The sequence below is a fragment of the Mytilus trossulus genome, chromosome 6 (genome assembly GCF_036588685.1).
Source record: "Mytilus trossulus isolate FHL-02 chromosome 6, PNRI_Mtr1.1.1.hap1, whole genome shotgun sequence".
Classification (NCBI taxonomy): domain Eukaryota; kingdom Metazoa; phylum Mollusca; class Bivalvia; order Mytilida; family Mytilidae; genus Mytilus; species Mytilus trossulus.
In genome coordinates this window covers 78,335,642-78,359,296 of record NC_086378.1, presented here as the reverse complement: position 1 = coordinate 78,359,296, position 23,655 = coordinate 78,335,642, and positions in this window count along the sequence as shown.

The window sequence follows — 23,655 nt, the reverse complement described above, 5'->3', positions numbered from 1 at the left end:
TCAAGATTTCAGAGTTCCTGTGCTGAAATGAAATATCACTGATTTGGTTATTTTCTGTAATTATTTTTCCAATTATAAATTGTTGCAATCATCGGAGCACTCAGGTTTTCATTTATATCTCTGATTTGTTACTAATTGAAACAGTGAATCATTCATTTCCAACAGATCATTTGAATCATGTAAAGGGGAAAAGCAACCAAGCAAATAAGAAAAAGCCTTGGGTGTATATTATGCATATCTTCTCAACTATTTGTAAAATTGAAGACGAGTACGTGTGAAAAGAAAAAAAAAGTATGGGTAAATAACCTTGTCAATGACATTGTATCCCATAACATAAATATCTACAGCACCTTAATAAAATTGAAATTAAAAAAAAATAATGCTGATTAGATTAATTGACATGATGACGCGTGTTAACATTTGTAAATAAAATGCATTTAAGAATTGAATGCTCCTTTTGGTAACTCTTTTGGGATGTGAAAGCGTTGACCGAAGTACATTTTGTATGAAGCGCGGAAGCGCTTCATTTTTAAAAATGTGCGCACGGTCAACGCTTTTTCAACCCTATGAAATTACAAAAAGATGCATTCAATACTTATAATTACATAATTTAGCTATGATAATGAAAACACGAATTTTATAATTGTTTTATTTAATTCACCTGTGCACTTTATTGTGGGACCACGTGTTATCATGAATGAAACATTTTATTGTGTAATGTTATTGCTTAAGGAATAATACGTGATGTGCAGTTAGCTTATCAGAATAAAGTCTTATTATGAAACATACATCTAATGTAATTATTAGTGTATACATTCGGTTTAAAAAGAAACTTGATATAAGACAGTTTCAAATCTTTATCCTATAATAAGAAGTATTTTTTTTGTGTTTCTTTTCTTTCTCTGTTTATAGTGTATTATTTTTTTCTTGATTTCCAAATGGATGTATAACCTTTGTAATACAGAGGATAACAGTACACCAATAGAACCGCAGATGCTGCATATAATCATGACTTCTTTTATGCATGTCAAACAGAAGTTTTCAAATAGTAAACCTTTTTATATATAACTCAAAATACCTACACTGTCAATTTTGTTGTCGTATTCGTATGGAATAGATGTTGCTTTTGCCCGAAAACGGACATTAATTTTCATAAGCATTATCGTGCACACATTATGGGATCATTTGTGTAATTCTTTGTTTCTATAAAAATCACTTCAAAGAAACAGTGTAAATGTCTGGGTAGTTTAAATGTATCAAGACAACATTATTTTATAAGGATCAATAATATTGATATTAGTCTGATGATAATTCTTTTTTTCGAATTTTTTTTTTCCGTATTTCTTTGTCAATGATCAGTACCTATAGACCAAACAAACTATTGAATAGGCAGTACAATTCAAGTCCTCTTCAATTTCGTACGTTACTTGGATAATAAACTCATTCTTCTTTGAGCATCACTGTTGAGTCTTTTGCAAACAAGCGTGAGGTGTACAAATCATCGTGACATCTTTGATGAGCTATCTTTAACCATTTTGTTTTCAAGATACTTTGAAAACAGCTCCAAGAAATTAGATAACACAGATTTAAATACAACAGTATGCTGTAGGGTGTTTTGTAAAAAAAGACCAAATTCTTGCTTTTTGAACAATTTTCAAAGGACCTTATTTTAACAGTTTTTTGTAATGATTTTAAATTGAAATACCACTATTTTATATTTTGTTTCGTCCAAAATTCTTTTCGGTATTTACATGTAACTAGGACGCTACAATCAATGCCTAATAATAATAGCCAAACCCAACTATGGTATCTTTTGGTTAAGGGAAATGGAATCTCAGATTTTTTTAATTCAAAATTTCTCTACAGAAAATTTAAGAAAGGTAATTATTTGTATTAAAAAAGGAGAGTAAAATCTCAAAAATACTGAAATTCCTTATCAATTGGCAAGATCAAAACTCAAACACATCAAACGAATAGATATAAGCTGTCATATTCCTGACTTGGTACAGTCAAGCACTTATCTCAGAGAAAATTGTAATCTCAAAACTGGTATTCCACCAGAAGCGGAATCGACGTAGTGCTAGTATAGATAAAAATACACTTTATAAATTTTGTATAGCCAATGCAATTTTATAAATTTACCTTCATCATCAACCCTCAAACTGTTTAAAAAATAAATAAACAGGGACTTATAAGTACTTCCATCTTGAAAAATTGATAAGGTGTATGATCAAAACAATTAAATAGCAAATTCCGTTTAAAATAAACTGTGTTTTTGTAACCTAATTTGCTTGATGATTTGAAAATCTATACAGGAAGAATTGAGCAGAGAAATGTGATGAAATCGTATCAGTTCCGCAGCACTCACTACTGAGTGAATGATATAACCGTTGATCTGTAACAGGAAGACGGCAATATATCGAATATGCTACAAAATTAAAACGGGCCAAAGGAGTTCAACATGTTCAATAAAACAAATTTACTAAATCAATCATTTCCATTAAAACTTTTTTGTTTGAGTAAGTAGTCACTAAGTAGTACTAACACTGGCCTTATCCGGACATAACCATTTGCTATGAATAGATGAAAAGAAGTATAAATAATAAAAGAGACGACCAGTATAAATACTATTACAAAAAGTAACAATTAAACGGAGTATCTTGTTTGTAATAATACTTTCATCCCATTTTGTTAACTATAAATTATATATGCAAAAATCAATCATTTCCATCAAAGATAAACCTTTTTGTTGAGTAAGAAGTCAAAAAGTGATACCAAAAACCGGTCTTATCCGGACATAAACCGGCATATTCTTTTTGTAATCATACTTTCCCTTCATTTCCTTTACATGAACCAACCAATGTTTTTGGTAGTTATATTCAAATAATGACAACGGAAGCATAGTAACGGTTCCTGTAAACAATTTAATCGAAAGGTTTGTTGTTGCCAATAAGTAATAATTGTAGATACTGTATTAGTTCTACGACTATGCTGGACAAAAGTATATAGAAAAAAGCTTTATATTTGGTCATGAAGATATGTTATCATTATTCAAAACAATTTTAATCTTTAAAAATGACATGGAACAATCTCCACATTTTCTCGATAAAAGAATAAGAGACAAGATACAGTTTTTGAAATACTCAACTTTATAATTAATGACCTGTTGTCATTTTGTTTGTTTTATCTTGCTTATTGATATCCAATGAGACATTTACTAATTATCAAGCCAGTTATTTGGGTGAGGTTGTTTTCGTACATCTGTCGTGTTTTGTAGACGTGTCCTTCTTCTCTTACTTTCTCGTTAGTTAATCTAGCGTTGTCAGTTTTCTCGACTCATGCATCTTAATTTTTGGTCCTCATTTGTTTTCAACTTTGAAATTGTTTGGGTTTACAACTATTTTGATTTGAGCGTCACTGACGAGTCTTATGTAGACGAAACACGTGTTTGGCGTATTAAATTATAATCCTGGTACCTGTGATCACTAATTAAAGATTTGCTTGGTTTATCTTCAATTTCATTTTATATGCCCCTGTTGTGGCAGAGGAGACATTATTTGTAACTAATGTCCGTTTGTTCGTCCGTCCGTTTGTACGCATGTATGCTTGATATTTAATTTTAACACATTTGATCATTAATGTATCTTAATTATTTGTTTCTTTATTCTTTTTAAACATACTTATATCCTAGTACACGAAGAAGTCCTATCATTGTTCAGGATTTTATATTTCCATAACCTAGACCTGAATCTTAATGTATATCATAGATTTAAGATCAAGATTAAGTTTCCATGATTTTGTCTGTTTCTAAGGTACTTTACACATCATTCAATTTGTTTAGTGTTGTGTATGATTTTAAAGTCCGTCTGGCAGGTGACGTCTTTCTTTAATCTTATTTTTATAGTCTATTACTAACGGCTGTGTGTTTGTGGTTTTTTCATTTTCTCATATACCGTAAGCAGTAAGTCAACTATATTTGTTTAATAGAATGAGTGTATGGTATGTCTGTCTGTCTGGTAGTGTTCATATAAACTCATTTTAACGATTCAATGGTAAATGTTTAATGTTGTGAGCGAAAGGTCAACGGTTTTTTGATGTATTGAATGATTGTATAGTGTAAATGTTCTTTCAGCAGAGTTTTCGTAATTGATCTTATTTTTATTATTGAACGTTTCGTTTATGTGGATAGGACTGTTTCGCCTATACTAAAAGAAAGTAGTTAATTAGTTTTTTTTTTTAGGTGTAGGGCATTAAAATAATTTGAACCTAGCCCTCCGACAATATCTTTCAGACCATGACCTCATTTACATAGATCAGTGATATTGTTGCGTATATAATATAATAACTGCATGGTTTAATTGTATTGGATTATTTTAAATGAATATTCTTACCAAACTCAAACGCAGTATTCTGAGATTTGATAAGTGTTTTGGAAAGGTTTAATGCATTCAAAGTTCAAATCGTATTGAATTGGTTTAAGCTGCTAATTAATGTGCTTTATGCCAAGGGAAGTTGTTACTCATTTAGAAAAATTCTTTATTTTAAAGTGTTAATAAACAATAAAATAATCTCTTAATGAAAACATGTTTTCCAGTCCTTTTTCACAATTAAGGAACAATGAATTCTCCACTTTTAGTGGTGGAGAGTACGTTTATATGGATAACGATATAAAACAGGATTGGTGATAATTAATAGTTCACATTATAACAACACCAGCACTTATTAGAATATTATTAAACTAGAATTAACCGTATTCTTATAATATCTATATAGAAACGGATATTATTAAAAAGAACATTTAAGAAAGTTCATGTTTCGTATAAGTATTAAGAGTTACATATAATGCAATTAATTTAGTACAAGAGGGTTAAACTGCTTTGTTTATTGTTGTTTACTTGTATATAAAGTAGTAAACAGCATCAGTAAATTGGGTGTAATAATTTTTCGAATAACGTCTGAAATCAACTTATAATTTTATAATAGATACATGTCTAAGAAAGATATGGATTGAGTGTCAATGAGACGAGACAAATCTCTATCCAAGTAAACATTTGTAAAAATAAACCATTATTAGTCAAAGTACGGTTTGACAAGGAGCCTTGGATCCAACGAGACAACAAGTTATGAAAGGTCCTAAAATTACTTAATTCATTTTGCATCAATGTTTATTTCTCATATTTTTTGTAAAATTTGATTTCAAATCTTCATTTAACATGCATTTCACCACAATTTTGAGTATGTAGTATCCAAATATGTTCGTTTTGTACAATATAATTAAAATCTTAGATTAACTACCCTGCGAAACGATCTCGATGCCACTGCTTTAGCATATTTCAACAACATTTTTTTTTTTATCAAATTGGTTACTTATTATGTAAGAAACCGTCAATAAAATAGAAGACTGCTGCTGATTTCTTATATTTACCGATATAAAACTTTTTGTTGGTTTATGAAAAAACAAAATGAAAGAGAACAGTCAGGATTCTACTTCGTCAAAATTATCTCCCCCATTACGCCAGTTCATTTTCACAATCGTAGAAATGGAAGCCATTGTAGGGATGACGCGCTGCCAATTTTGCTCTTGGATAGATTTATCCACATTGCGCCATTACGATCCTTATATGCCAGTTGTATTTTAAAAGACAAATGTATCAATTAGTAAATGAGCATTACTTAACGATCTTGTCGGCATTGATTCAACTTAAAACTATTGTCTGATCGATTGTCAGGAGGAATTTTGAAAATGCATAAACATTTAAAAAAATTCTTATTAAATACTTCGTTGAAGGGCAAACTAGGTTTTTTTAATGGTTGAGGCTATAAACCCTAGTTATCACACACAATTTTTTTTAAGGTATGCATTTTCATTATCCAACTTGAAAGACTGTTGTCAATTCTTTTAGTAACAAAATAGCTATTCGAACACATCTACTCTGTTTTTGTGATTTATTCTTTTAGCACTGTGATTGTTTTATGATATTAAGTCAACCTGTAGCTTTTTTATATCAAAATGATAGAATCTGAAGCGAGACGATGTATGAAATATTCTTGCTTTGTACGATATCAAGACAAAATATTTAACTCAAACACGCCACAACATAAAAAGGTGCATTCGATGTTCCCTTTTCGATACAATTGTTATCTTTTTTTGGAATTTTTTCTTGAGTCACATAATGGAAGGGCAGACACGAAAATTACTGAACTAATAAATTGATATGCTTTTCGTCTGTGGTAAAAAAAAACCAAACCCGGAGGTTACGCATTTTCTACATCCAACTTGAAAGATACCCATATCATCGACTTGATATCTAATTGTTCTGCTTGACTATGTTTTAAATAAATTGAAAACTAATGCAAATGGTGTTTTTGAAATGAAACACTTCGTAATTGAGAAGAAAATTGTCATTTTATTTGTTTCTATTAACTTTTAAAATTTTTGTTACTATAGTAAACATTACAGTAAGCATTTATCGCCTTCTATAACAAAGAGCTACGACTGTTTTGTTCTATTTCAACCGGGTTTCCGACTGAGAAGTACTAGTATAAGTACGAAAAAAGGAATGCCGGTAAATGACTACTTTTTGTAACAATATTTATACTGGTCGTCTCGTTTATTGCAAATACATTGTTTCATCTATTTATATTAAATGTTTATATCCGTATAAGGCCCGTTTTGATATTATTAAATAACTTCCTACTAGATCTAAAAGGTTTATCTTTAATGGAAATGATTGATTTAGTAAATAATGTTGGATAGCTATTCTTTGGTTGAGTTTGTAACCCCGATATGTTTTTCCTCAATCGATTTATGACTTTTGAACAGAAGAATAGATAACTTTAGCTGTATTGGCAAAACTGTAAGGTATCTTGGTCCTATATTTTCTTCAATTTTGTTTTTTTATAACTTTTTTTATTTGAGCGTGCCTGACCATTCATTTGTAGATCACGCGTCTGTTCTAATACAAAATTTCAATCCTGGTATCTATGATGCTTTTATAATCTTCTGTTGAGCGTATTTAACATATAGCTGTCTTTCTATGACAAATCAACCAATGTATAATTCACTCAGTAGTTAGTGCTTTGGTGCTGACATTATATTATCACATATATATCTCTCTTCAGTTCTCCTTTGGTAGATTTGCAAACCATCACGCAACTTAGATCCCAAAACATGTACTAAGTTTACCCTGAAAAAAATTGACTATTTATGTCGCCGTTTTGATCATGCATCTTCTAAAGTCTACAAGTACTTATAAGTCTCTTTTAATTTAAATTTTAACGGTTTGAGGAATGATGATGAAGGTTTATTCAGAAAAGGGTGTTGGTCGAACTAAATTCATAAAGAGTATTTTTTATTTACTAGCAGTGGGTTGATACCGCTTCTGGTGAACTTCCAGTTTTAAGATGATAATTTATAAAATAAAATCTTAGGGTCCATCTCCCTGGATAAAACGGAGCCATGCATGGGTTTGAATATTTGTATAAGGCATCTCTTATTCATTTGGCTCTTTACTCATTCAAGTCATTATACATACTTTATTTTCTGGCATAAATTTTTCTTCAAGCGTTCAAGCTACTGAATGCAGAAAAGCGTATTGGAAGCATCAAAATTTAAAGTTTCTCATTTAATGTTAGTATAAAAAAAATTGAATTTTGTAATTTGAAAAAGCAAGATTTAAAAAAAATATTTGACAAAACACCATAAACTTTACTGTTTTATTCAAATTGTGTATATGATCACATGTCTTTTTGTTTAAAATTACTTTATATAACATTTCTTTAAATAATTCATTCTAATTGGCAAGGACACTTGCATTGATTACACGAAATTAATTTCTCATAAATAATGGTATCCCGACTAATAAATGAAAACAACGCTTTATAAAACTCATGCGTCCAAATCATTTTCTAAATTATATTATCTGTTCTAAAATTAATCTAGATTAATCTTCATCAGGAATGTTTAAAACCGAAATTTGAAAGCCAAAGATTTATGAGAACTGAAACAGTTGACGAGTTATAAAATTGATAGCCAGATCAACTTTTCCTAAGGCAGTTGAAACCTTTGTTTCTGTAGAATTTATAAATCTATAAACTGACCATTTAAAGATAGACAAACTTCCTCAAGCAAAGTATCGTAGACTAAACTTTGATCACTGAACTAGTATATATATTTGTTTAGGGGCCAGCGAGAGGACGCCCATGGGAGCGGGAATTTCTACATTGAAGACCAGTTGGTGACCTTCTGCTGTTGTTATTTCTATGGTCGGGTTGTTTGTCTCAATGACACATTCCCCATTTCCATTCTCAATTTTATTTGAAACTAAAGTTATCCTTTGATTATTATTTTCATTTGGTTATGGCCGCACTTCGGAGTTGAGATGATAATTAATACTTATTCATATTTTACATTGTATCAATATTTCAAAAACAACTAGTATAAAACTGCTATAGGTTTCGTCAGATTTCCTGATCGTTATGAATTTACACGTAAATGATACGTTAAAGAAATAAAAATAAATATATGACCGAAATTTAAAGTCGTTTGAGGCTATTGTAACAATGGCTTTCACATTAGACACGTTGTGTTATTTTCAGTTTATAAACGAACAAATTGAAAGTGTCTTTAATGGATTGTGCATTTCAGAAGAATTGTATTTTATTTAAAATTCATACGTTTTTACAAGCTCTTAACAAAAATAACACCACAAAAGAATAAGAAGCATCTTTTATAATGATAACGGAGGTTATTGACGACCTTTATAATAAAACACTGCTGTCAATTTTTGAATATAACGATAAAAACCTTTGATGGTTTATGTAAACAAAACAAAAAGATATGAAAGTATTATTATAAAAAAATATGTTCCGTTAAAGTGTTACTTTTTCTTAACAATATTTAGACTATAAGTCTCCTTTTATAGCTTATATATCATTTCATCTATTTATATAAAATGATTATGTCCGGATAAGACCAGTTTTAATATAACTTTATGACTACTTACTCAAACAAAAACGTTTATCTTTGATGGATATGATTGATTTCGTAAATAATATTTTACAGCAATTCTTTGGTTTAGTTTGTAACCCAGATTAGTTTCCTCTTAATCGATTTATGACTTTTGAACAGAGGAATAGATGACCTTAGTCGTCTTTAATAAAACAAAAAGGTATACTAGTCCTCAATTCTCTTCAACTTCGTTCATTATTTGGCCTTTTAAACGTTTTTGGTACGAGCATAACTGATTAGTCTTTTGCAGAAGAAATTCGCATCGGGTGCAAATACAAAATTTCAATCCTGGTATCTATGATGCGTTTATATACTACTGTTGCCTTTATTGAGCATATTCGATATATTGCCGTATTCTATGACAAATCATCAAATGTATCATTCAGTCAGTATTCATCACTTTGGTACTGATTTAATATCATCACACATCTCTTTTCTAATCTCTCTTATATTTGATTTTCAAAACATCAAGCAAAAAACAAGAAACATAGTTCACCTTAAATGATTTTGGCTATTTATTTGGCCGTTTTGATCTCACATCTTCTCAAGTATCAAGTACTTATAAGTCTATGTTTATTTGTATAACTTTACTGTTTGAGGATTAATAATGAAGAAGGCGATAGTGCGTTGGTCAAGCTTAATCTTTAAAGTGCATTTTTTTTTAAAATTTACTAGCAATAGGTTTATACCGCTTTTGGCGGACTGCTAGTTCTGAGATAATAATTTTGGATAATAATTGATTAAAACAATCTTACGGTCCATCTCCCTGTATGAAAAGAAACCATGGTTTGGATATTTTTGTAAAGCCTCTCTTGCTCATTTGGCTCTTTATTAATTCAAGTCCTTATAAATACTTTGTTTTCTGGCTTTAATTTTGGTTTGAACATTCCAGCTATTGGCGAATACGGAAAAGCGTTTTGATAGCAAATAATTTTAAAAAGAGCTATTTTCATTTTAAGTCAGTACAAAAAAAAGTTTTCATTTTGTAATTTGTAATTTGTTTAAAAAGCAATAATTAAAATATTTTAAACAAAAAAATGTCCTAAATCCTACGGTTCTATTCAAATTGTTTTAATGATAATATTTAAAAAAAAATGACTTCATATTACATTTCTTGAAATGATTCAGTCGAATTGGTAAAAGCACTTGCATTGATTACAAGAAATTCATTTCGCGTTAATAATGTATCATAACTAATAACTGAAAACAACGCTTTATACGTGCATGCGTCGGAATCACACCTCTGAATTTTAAGGCTTAAATCGAATATTTGAAAGCCAAAGATGCATAAGAACTGAAACATTTGAAGAGCTATATAACCGAAAAGAACATAAAATTTATAGCGAAATCCATATAAGATCACCTTTGGATAAGGGAGTGGAAACCTTAGTTTCTGTTGAGTTTATAAATCTACAAACTGACCATTTAAACATAGATTAACTTCTTCAGTCAGAGTTCCATAGTCTAATTTCTTCAGTCAAAGATCCTAAGACTAACTTCTTCAGTCAAAGTTCCTCAAACTAACTTATTCGGTCAACGTTTCTGAGATATACCTTCTCTGTCAAAGTTTCTTAAGCTAACATCGAAGTCAAAGTGATCCTTTAATTATTAGTTTCATTTGGATAAGGTCGCACATTAATGTAGAGATGTTCATGGATACTTATTTATATCTAACGTTGTATCAATTTATAAAAAAAACCTAATGTTTTATGAAATTGCTGCAGGTTGCATCAGATTCCCTGCGCGTTATCAAATTGAAGGCATACATTACGCAAATGAAATACAGAATGATATGATAGAAATCTATACGAAAATAACAAGTCGTTCGAGGATGTTGTAATAATACATTTCACATTAAGAACGTTAGATTATTTGCAATTTATAAAATAACAAATCGAAAGTGTCTTCAACGGATCGTGCATTTCAAAAGATTCCATTTAAATTCAGATAAATCGACCATAGATTGTCGTGTAATATTTCTCAATATTTATACATATTCAAATCTGCACTTTTGAAACTTTCGAGACGGAAGTAGGAGAGAAACGTGATAAAAGATGTTATATTTTAAGAATGTCCAACATCGATTGACACGTTTGAATGAACAATTAATTAAACTTCAACCAGTACTGATGAATTTTAACATTACATAATTCTTTAACTGGAAACTGCACAGACAATTTATACCGTCCCAATAGTAAAACACCGACTACCGAATCGAGGTAAGATTCGGAGACTTATAGTACATCAGCAGTACCGACACAGTTGTATTCAAATAAAATATAGATTTTAACATTTCTACACTTAATTCGTCTTTTAATTCGTGATTTTAAAAATGCATTTGTTTGAACATTTTAAGCCCATGAAATTATCTAATATGCTAAAACTCAAGAAGCAGCTTCTTAAGGTTAAGTTTTTGTTAAACGGTTGTTCATGTTCTACATACTTGCGGCATACGCGTCTATTTTAACATGCACGAGCATAACTTATCAATTGATCTATATTACAGATGTACTTAGGTGATCTTTGGTGAATCAAATAAATCAAGAATTCAAAATTGATACTATAAAGCTGGAAGTTAAAGATCAAGCTAAAAATATTGATAAGTAATTGAGCTCCTTTTCGAGACATAAGCAGTTCCAGGGCCCCCCTTTCGTGGGAAAAAATGATTGACTATATAGGGAATCACTGAAGCATGATTGGAGCGCCCCCCCCCTTAGGTCAGTCAGCGGGACCCCTTTAGGTCTAGTTCTGGATCCGCCACTGCGAAATATTTGATTTGTAAAATCTGGCGGGAAAAGCTGTCTCGTACTTTTACCTTATATTTGCAATGGTATTATTTGGGTCTCAAATCAAAAGAAAGAAAATCAAGAATCTGGTTAAATTTCGAAAATGACATTTTATGAGCTATTAAGTCTAATATGAAAAGATAAATTGGTGTTATGGGGCGAAACAATATTTTACTTGTATCGTATGGAAAATAACCAAAGAGTCCGATTATCTGACATAATTTTCAAAACCTCACCTGAGTAAAACCTTAATGCCATTATGCTGATAAATTGGTAGTGACGATTGGAAACCTGGATTCGTCACGTTTGTCATAGATTCTCAGTAGTCGCCAATATCGAGAATTAGATCAAGATATGAAGCAAACATTTAAAATTCGGAAGTACCATTAATCTTGTTGTCGTTATGACTAGATTTAATTAGTTTTTGGGTGTTTTAACGACATTTTTTTAATGATGGAAGTGTTAAACGACATTAAATGGCTTTACATCCCTCGCACGGTCAGTGCCACTTTCAAGCACCACATTCAGGATATTTCGTGGCGGTTATTAGGGGAGGTAACCGGAGTGCTTGGCAAAAGCCACCGACCTTCGATAGGAAAAAACTGTCCTTGTTTTTTCTGAACGTGGGTTATAAAGTAACAGGGCATCATCAAATTATCTGATGATGAAATTAAAGAAGTTTGAGGCTGTAAGGATTCACACTTTTTATAAATTAGACTGTTCGTTGAATTATCAATCTCCCAAACTCAATTATAATGTCTTTTAAAATGTCAAACATGTTGATAATATCAACCTTAGTGAATTAGTTATCGGAATCAGTGCGGTATCTTATAAGACAACAACAATCAAAACCAAGGAGTAAACAAAGACTCACAAAACCAAAGGACATTTACATCAACGCGTTGCTTTTTGATCTGACTATTTCCTTTCTCTTTTATGGGTTTTTACTAGTTAATGAAGTTTTGTATAAACTTTTAATGCATTTTATTTGTGATTTTTGCTATTTATTTTTTAATTTGTTGTTTTACAATGGTTTTTTTGAATGGACCTTTTATATTATGGTAGGCATTTTTATTTTATTTTTTATGTTAGTACTTGAATCTAACACAGTATATGTTTTATGTTTTTGTCTTTGATTTGTTTTTATTACCATGCTGAATGTACAGCGCCTTAGAGTAATTTTTATTTTTTATATAGGGCGCTCTATAAAATTTCATTATTATTATATTATATTATAAATAAGAAATAAGAAACAACACGAACTCCAATAAAAACCGGGAGTAAAATAAGGTGCTCCGGAAGGGTAAGCATTTCCTACGCCGTTTACGGCACCCGTCATGTTATTTCTTTATTCAGTTCGGTATTGATTGAAGGTTATAATGACTGAGGAAGAATATCAGATATGATTTCTGATATACTTTTGTTAGATATTGCATGGCCCAATGATAAAATTAGCTGCAAACTCCATTTTATACATTCTGTTAACTAGGAACAGATGTATTGTACGTTCAGTATGCTTCCTTGAATTTACAATGTCTTGAATAATAATGACTTAATATTCTTTATTAATATCTATGTTTTAGACCGGAGGCGATGCAAAATACTACATACCTTAGTTTTGCTATTTGAAATACAACAAATACAATACAATTTTATTTACAAGACTAGCGGGGAGAAGTTAAAATACAACAAAAAAGAGAATGTTTTCAATATGTTTAAAATAAATCTCATTCAGTCATGCAAATAACGCATTTATTCCAATATATGTTTTGCTGTCCAATCGTATGATATGTTGGAGCTTTTGATTTTGTCATTCGATAACGGACTCTACGTTTTGAATTTTTCTTAATGATTATGCCAACACAAAAGTGCAGACTACTGGGCTTGTGATACCATCCTAGAGGAAACCTTTATTGGCATTAGCATCCACCGAGTGGTTGTAAATAAATTCATCATTTATACCAGGATTAACTCATTTGTACGCCAGGCGCTCGTTAAGTCTACACCTGGTCCAGTGACAACGGAGTTTATCTAGATGTTTCTTTGTTTATTTTATGCATCATTTTCAAGTTTATAGTAACTGTACAAATTTACATGTATATTTATCAGCATTTAAATTATAATGGTGGTTTTATACAAAGTTATTATAACGATAACTCTTCTTTGCTGTCACTTTGTTAGGCTATACATGTTATATATATTTCAATCATACAGATATTCGAAATGACAAGTTCGTATCTATTGATACCATTATGTTGTAGAAGAGGACTGAAAATACCAAGATAGGCAATCACAAGCTATCAATAAAACATAAATCAACACTATAGCCAAAATAAAAACGGTGTTAACATAAAAACACCAAAGAAAAAAAGTTTTTCTAAAAACTTAAGATGGACTGACATGGTTATTGTATTTAATTTTCAATGCTCAAATACTTTACTAAAAACTTACGATTGACAAATATTGTTATTATATTTCATTTTTAATTCTCAAAATAAGCCAACATAAATATGCAAGTTTCTTATATTATGTATTACAATCAGCTTTATAAGGCGATCTATCATTTTCACTACATAAAATTTAGACAAAGCATAATACGAAGGATTTGGGATCACATTCATAGCCATATCTGTATTTGTAATTAAAATCCTTGTAGGTAAAAAACATACGAGTTGTTCTTCTGTCGTACAATTGTCTGTACTTGAATAGCACATAGATTGTGTTGTGAATAAATGCAAATTTCAATGATTCTTTAGAGTAGTCAATTGATTCAGCAAAGCAAAGCAAATTTTCAAATAGAATTTCTACAACAAACATTGACATGCAAATCTTCATTTCCGAAACTGATCAAGGACAGAAATGTTCTTAGAGATACTATTAATTTTTTTAGTCACAAATAAACAAATTATGCAAATACTGGGTCACTGTAATAAGATTAATGTTACTTATTTGTTTTTCACCCGCTACGCAATAAATGTCTCTTTAGACTATTTTGAAAATCCAAACTGTATTTAAAAGATGAAGACCTTTTTACCAAAACTGACAGAAAAGTGGAAAAAAATCCAGAAAAAAAACATATCTGTGTTTGAGGGATACATATATATTCATAAATTTCTCATGTTTTGTTAAAGCAAATTCTAATGGCACAAAGTCCGTATTTATTAGATTCTAGAAGCTGTTGTGTGAGTGCCAATGAGACAACACTCTATCCAAGTCGTTATTTGCAACAAATAAACCATTTTTTTTTCATATGTCAAAGTACGGTCTTTTACACGATGCCTCAGCACGCTATAAAAGATAGTGTAAAACCATGCAAACAAGAAAAACCACTAGTTACTGGTCTGATGAACCCATCAGGGACTTACAGTCAATCAGTAAAGGTATCGACATAGTGGAAGACATAATGTTAACGGTATCAATTGTCTACATCAGATGCACAGAATAAAACTTTTACAAAGGATTTCTAACTGTTTGATCTCATACATTGAAATAATTTGCCTTTCCATGAAATTAAAATCTGATCTTAAAATGTACCATCTTTGTAGTTCTATTTGTAAGGGTTGGTTGAGTGCTGAAATATACTGTATCTCTGCCACACGATCCTATGCCTAAGAAATACACCGTATAAGTGATTATCATTAGATGATTGCCTGAAGGATGAGTCCCGTATGTAATTAATAACAGATTTGCATAGTCACTTTTACTCTTAGTATGATACCTAGTTTGATATATGATACACGGGGTCGATTCCAATGGTGATTGACAATAAATTCCATTTGGAATCGTCAACTCAATTGTGAATACTTCAGTACTGACATAGTTTGATTAATTCAGTCTCTTTTACTTTCCGTTTATAAATTTATAAATTCTTGTGAAATAAGGTTTTAATTTTTCCATGAATCGAAGTAGACTTCAGATGGATTCGGCTAATTTATAAGGACCTTTTTCAGTCATAAAGCTAATTAATTGTAACAGTAGCTTATGCACCCATGCTTACCAAACTGATCTTGATGTAGGTCATTTCAATGAACCGGTTAGCAAACACTACCTTTGAAAGGTTTAGTTTTCATCATTTTGAAAAAAACCCACAGCCATGTCTGTTGTGATGTAACCGTGTCCTTTAAAAATGAGGAAAAAATATACCGTATAGTTGGCCATTACGTCCCAATTCATAACAAAAAAGTTACCAAAATACACCATTACATACATGAACCACTTGCATAATATGACAGGGCAAATATGCTATAAGTGACCTCCAACTGTTCGGGTCGGGTTGTTGACTCTTTGACACATTCTCCATCTTCATTTTCATTTTTATTAAAGTCTTTAATCCTCTCCTATACTAATAAAATGCAATATCAGTTGAAAAGTGCTTCACTCATCAGATCAACTTACAAAAAACAGACCGGACATTGCAGGAGATTTATACATCCATCATAACACAAAAGACACAAAGAAGATATCTGAGAGTTTTCAAAGTTACTGACAGTTAGTTCAATACCAATAATAGCGTATTAAAACATTTTTTTCTCAGACTTTGGAAATTTCAACTTGAAAAGTGATTGTTAAAAGAATTTCTCAATAATCCTCGTATATATGGCCAGGATTACGACAATTTTCCCGTTTCTATTGTTTATTTTCTATCTTTGATTGGTATTTTTTTAAAACTTAGTTTATTTGAAATACACGTATTAACATTGCCTTTCTAGATATCAAAGAACATTTGATTGTTGAACATACTCTTATTATACATACAGGAATCGTTTGTAAAGTCTTATCAGGAATGTATTAAATAAAGGCAACAGTAGTACACCAATGTTCGAAAGTCATAAATCGGTTGAGAGAAAACAAATCCGGGTTACAAACTAAAACTGAGGTAAACACATCAAATATAAATAGAAACCAACGATACAACAGGACCAAAACGACAATGCAACACACACAGAAACGAAATATAAGAAAACAACTTCAAGTTTCTTGACTTAGTACAGGACATTTAAAGACAAAATGGTGGGTTGAAAGGAGAATCACAAAAACACCGAACCCAGAGAAAAATCAATTCGGAAAGTTCATAATCACATGGCAAAACCAAATAACTAAACGCATCAAAAACGAATGGACAAGAACTGTCATATTCCTGACTTGGTACAGGCATTTGAACCTCATTTTGCGGCTAGCTATATATCGCACTTTAATGGCAATGTAAAATATGACACTAAAATGACAACATTACATGACAGGAATACAGTACAACTTAATACTGATTTATAATAAAACGGATATTACACATCTGAATGTTTCTGAAAATATTAAATCAAATTTATCTTTAGAAATTTTTATTGATGGCTATTAAATAAATAAAATCACTATTTAGTAATTCGATGAGGTGTGAAACAATAGTTTGAAAATGAAAAAAAAACATTGTCATTTCGTTTGCAATCATACAAGATCTTATACTTGTCACAACACACGCAGGTAAACGAAAATAAATCCACACATGATTTTTCGTTGAAGAACACAAAATTATAATGAAGAGGAACTACTTTGTACCTTCATAAAGCATACTCCATTCCGTTTAAATTAGATTACTTTGAATAGAGTCCGGATGAATTATTCTATTTATACATTTGACCCAACAAGACGACCAATTTGATTTGTTTTATAGAGACTGATTTGTCTCTGACAATTGATTTTGGAGCCCCTCGGGATAAGATTACTTTGGTAAAAATTGAATTTATTTTACATACATTGATTTTTTTATGCAATCGACTTTCTAAAAGATTCAGGTTAAAGATTTACATTTTCCGTTTTTTTAAATGTAAGCGACCTTTAACAATGGAATCTTTTAATATAAAGAAGCAATTCATTTTTCTTTATTTTGACAGACAAACATCGCATGATGAAGACGATAGAAGCTTAGCACATCGTGATTTCGTTTTCATTGTTGTTGTAACAAAAATTAAACAAGGTTGCATACTACGGAATAAATAAGTCTTATTAACTGTAGTTTATTGAAAGTTCGTAATCAATCAAATTGTATTGTTGCACATAACAGCCAGAATGCACTAGACTCTGACGCTGTGAATAATGTATCTGATAGAAGTAACAGTAAAAGTTTTTCAATATAGATATTTAAATTGAATATCTACCACCGTATCCTTGTATGATGTAAGTGAAATGAATAAAGTTTACAATAACTTTACCAAAATAGTTTTACTTCATGAATAATGTATGCTTACAAACAAATTACTTGAGATATCCAAATTGGTCAGTTCAGATAACTAATAGTCTTTTCATAAGCTTTTTTTCAGATTGACCACATGAAATATATTCTAACAGTAAAATATTTCCATTACAAATAACTGATTGACTTTAACAAAATTGTTTGTCCGTTAGATTATCTACAACTTAAATAAAGAAAAACCAGAGAAAAAATGAAAATTTTGTGGAATTATATTTCTCAAAGTAACAATAATATTGACGAAAAGGTAATCTCTAAAATGATGCTTTTAATGCCCCACCTACGACAGTGGGTCCGTTCGGCTGTCCGTCCATTCGTTCGTCAGTTCGTCAGTCCGTTCGTCCCGCATCAGGTTAAAGTTTTTGGTCAAGGTAGTTTTTGATGAAGTTAAAGCTTAGTACACTTATTCCCTATGATATGATCTTTCTAACTTTATTTCCAAATTAAAGTTTTGACTCCAATTTCACGGTCCACTAAACATGTAAAATTAAAGTGCGAGTATGGCATCCGTGTACCATGGACACATTCTTGTTATGTTGTTGAATGTTTTGATCAAAAACATATAAACTACGAAAATAAGACTGATTCTGAATTAATTCTTCAAAGTAATTGTATTGAAGCATTTCTTTACCGTCCGGTATGAAAAAAGTAAAAACAAAATAAACAAAAATGGTTTCCTGAAAAAAAAAATCACCACTCAGCATGAAAGATCCGGTACTGACTAGGAGACATTTGTTTGTACTTATCTAGTTCAGAAAATGTGTACGTGGCCTCGAGTCTATTTGATGAGGTTACTCAAGAACTATTGTTCGTTGGATCGGAAATCGATATAAAAATATGCTTTTCATGCATCATTTTTACAAAAAAAAGTCTATTCTACACTCCACTTCCGTGTCAATAGTTTTTAAAGTCCAGGTTTGAATACCGGAATATTGGAAGATGATTATATCAGCAATACTAGTTCTATTCATTTTAAAACAAACCATAGTACTTTGATTTACATAGTCTAAAATAGACACGTTCAAATCGTCTAGTGGTTGTTAATGATATATTGACACATTATGAATAATCAAAGACTAATGTGCAAATATCTTCTAGAACAAATAAATTTATATCGAACATTAAACATTGAAATATTTAAAAAAAAAAAAGAAAATTTAATTTTGACAAAATGGCGTGATCAGCGATCATCAATCTGGCCATCACCAGTTCAACACAACAACAAAATAATACCAAATCGAGCAAACTAACCTAAAGGTTGCATTCCTGTAAAAATTGGCAACGCAATTTTCCCATATGAACTCCTTTTACGGCTAAACAATATACACATGTATATTTACTAGTTACATTCCCAAGAAATGTCTCTATGAGATGCAACATAGAGATCATAATTGGGAACCAGTATGTTAACAAAATTGATTATCTATGAATATTCTTTATCTCCCCAAAAGAAGCGTGGTTTGAGAAACAGCCATATTTAGAAAATGCAACCTATAAGGATGCTTTGTCAAACCCCTGTAATAAATGTTTTGTTAACAGTTTATAGTGCAGTAGACTTGATTAAAAAAAAAGTAATTTTTGAAACATAATCGAAGTCTTCTGGTTGTACTTTACATCTGATGTTTAATTTTGTAACTAATTATGTTGATTATTTATTTGAAATCAATTACGCGAGTTTCTTAATATACTAGTCAACAAAAGAAACGATACACGACTTTGGAATAAAATTTATCAACAAGTATTTAATATAAAACAAAATGAAATACACTATTTTAAAAAGCTTTCATTTGCAATTTATGCATATCTGATAATGTATATGTAAACCTGTCGGAAAGTGACTAAATTTCGTGTAAACATTGTTTTTGCGGAAAGTTGGATAAAAAATAAAAAGTACTAAATGAATTTTCAAATTTGTCTAAAAATATTTAATATGCTAATCAAGTGATGCTCATGTTGTAACTTATGCATGTTATGGGTTGAAATATAGTTTTTCTAAACTTTTTGAAATCTCAAAAAATGCTAAAAAAAATCAATTGTTTTCGTCGCCAATCAATGCTTTAGATATGAAAACAACACACTGTAAATGAGGAACCTTTCGGATTAGTTTAAAGATTGTAACCGTTTTTTGAATTTCACTTTTCACGTAATGTACGTACGTATGGTAAATCAATGATAATGTATACAATTTAACGATTTCTTGTAAGACCGAAATTTGATTTACAAATAATCGAAGAAACTGCTTGATTTTTAAAATAAAATTGATTGCAAACATTGTCTTTACCTTTAAATGAGAGATTGGCATCATTATTTGGAACTTCTGTTTTTAACCAGTTATATGATACAGAAAGAGAAATGCTTTCTTTCAAAAATTTGATAGCCGTCTTGATATCAATGCTATGTGTTAAACCCCAAAATTTTGCAACATACTATGAGTTTGACTTAATTTAAATGGTTAACGTATCAGTAATAAGGATTATGTCAGTTATCTCATTTTATAATCAGATAATTGTGTAACCATGTTAATGCAATTAGTTAGACTTTTGATTTGTTAAAATCTGAAACTAGCTTTGGAAATGCTATCTTTCTGTTAATTTTACATTTTGATTTTTTTCTCAATTCAAAAAACATGTTTTAATTCTAGTTACGTCACTAATTGATAGTCGAGCCATTAAGACCGGAAGATTGTTTTAACAGTATTATCATTTTCCTTGCGATGATAATTTATTAACGATTACTAAATATCAATTATCTTTTTAGTCAAACACAAATCTATCTTTGCACTAAAACAATGTGTGTTGTACTCAGAAGAAACTGTTACTACATCGATACATTTTATGTATCGTCCTTATAAGTATTTACAGAACCCCTCACAAAAAAGACACTCAGGATATTCGTTACACCCAACGACTAATATAAAATAGTTTTTTTCCAAACTGGTCTTATATACACTGTAGAAATAGAAACGGGAAAATCTAGGACGACGGAATAATGTTGTACAAATATACCTTTCACTTGGTTAATACTGAAAACATATAGGCTCACTTGGAATTTAATTAATCATTGCATAGCTTTTTATTTTTAAAGAATTCACATCATTGTAAAAAATGAATTTCTAGAACAGTAAGTGACGAATCATTCAAAATCTACTTTTATTCGGATGATATACCCACGGGCTTACATTTGAAAATGCCTCTACCAAGTCAGGAATATGACAGTTGTTATACATTCGTTAAAAGTGTTTTATCCTTTAATTTTGCCATTTGGTTAGGGACTTTCCGTTTTGAATTTTCCTCGGAGTTCAGTATTTTCGTGGTTTTACTTTTTACAGTAATTAAATCTAGATATAAATGAAGGGAAAAGCCCAAGCAATGATATAAATGAGGAAAAAAATATCGGTTTGACATTTTTAAGTTAGTAAACATTTCCGCATACTGGTTTTTCTATAAAATCGACTAAGATTTTATGTTAAATCTACCAAAGGTTTTATGTTAAATCTACAAAAGGTTTTATGTTAGTGGTTGGTGACAAAAAACATATTCCTGGTAATTTTTATAAAATGATAACAATTAATGAGAATACATGACATGTTTAACATTCTCACTAGATGTGCTAATATAATTTAAACTGCACGTACATTTTAACAAAGAGCAGGTGAAATACACATTATATTTGTTTCGTTATTTTAGTGAAATTTGTCAAAATTACCTAGATTTCAACAAGATTTAGGTATGATCAACATTAAACGCAGACTTCTACAAACCAGATATTTGAGTTCAGTCGAAGTATAAACAGAACAGACAGACGATATCTTCTGCAACGTATATGACAGACATATACACATATACACAAGTAAAATGATAAAAACCAACTGACCTAATTATTGAAAGCAGGATACAATTTTTATTAAAAGTATATTATCATGGCAAAATGACAGATTAAAAAGGGCAGATTTGAGTTGTTAACTCCATTTATACGTTTTGCAGTTTATTCGGATGTGGTTTTATGATCCTTTTCACATATCGGAATTTAAATATACTAGTATCCACGGTGTTCGCAATCAGATTTCTACACGGTCGCAGGCTCTAACTTAAGTGATATGAGATTATCAAATTGTAAGGACACTCTTTCAGGTACTGAATATTCTATTAGTGGTATCAAGTCGTTCTAATAAACCGCTTTTACAAACGCACAAAATTAGTAAATATGCAATAGCGAAAACATTTTGTACAACCAGAAAAGTCATTCAGTTTATCAATCTAGTTTAAAACAAAAGACAGAAATTACATTCAATACCTTTCAATACAAAAACAATTCTGCAATATTCAACAACATGAACACTTTTTAAGATGACGAAGCGTATTTGTGCAACACTTTTGTCATTATAACTAGAAAAAAAAGAAATAAACGCAGGAACAGTCTAGGAACAAATAGCTAGGAAATCGAAATAAATCAAAAGCAGTAAATAATTGTATGGTATTGGTCAAAATAGCATATTCGAGAGCAATACAAGGCAATCACAGAATAGGTCCGGATAGTGAATTTTATGCAAAATTTAAAAAGATCAATTTACAAAGATATCCTGTCATGTAAAGTTTGTTTAACATGCACTTAGTGATGACTGTTAACTGCTGATTGTTTCCAAATAGATTCATTTAAAGAAATTTTCTGTATTGAAATTGAATATTAAAAATAAACCTTGAAGTTTAGTTTCTTTGATATTATAAATTCTTTTTTTGTTGGTAGCAAGAGATCAATCAGTTTATAATAGACAGAATTTATAGATCACTATTTGCATTACATTTATATAGTACAAGTGCATTCTAAACATGAAAAGAGCCTTGAGGATTTGAAAAATAAAAAGTTGAGAAAAAAACCTTTTATATAATCGATCAATGCTAAGCACATAGACGAACCTCCAATAAATTCTATAAATTACCTTACAATCACCAGGATTATATATAAAATATAAAATCTGTAATTCGACAAACAGATTCAAATTCGGGTTTACACTTTATAAAGTAAAATTGACCATGATCCGCTACATCTTTTACCTAAGAGTCCTTACTTTTGTCTGTCCATTCTTTTGAAATATTTTTGTGTTAAATCTAATTGTTTTTTTGTAAACTTGATCGAAAAATTGGATGAACAAACGGTTCATGCTCAATAAGACTGATAACTGGTGTCACATCGGAACTTTGTGTGATAGAAATTGGGATCGAAAATTTAAATTAGAGAATTTTCCCATTGCTAAAACTGTCCACATTCGAGTTTATCGTTCAAACTCATCAAATATACATGGATAAATTTTGAACGCTAGAAGCCTGTTAAGCCTTCAACTGATCATCAATCACGCTCGATATATTCGTGATAGAAAATGCTTAGCATTTCAAAATATTTAAAAAAAGATTTAAAAACAGTAAATTCTTAATTATAACCAAAAGGAAAATCACAAAAATAATGAACTTCGAAGAATATTGAAAACGGATAGTCCATTATCAAATGGTAAAATCAAACGGTCAAACACATCAAACAACTACTGCTGTCATATTCCTGATTTGGTACAGGATTTTCATGTATATTAGTATGATGAATTAAATCTGGTTGTATAGCTGGCTAAA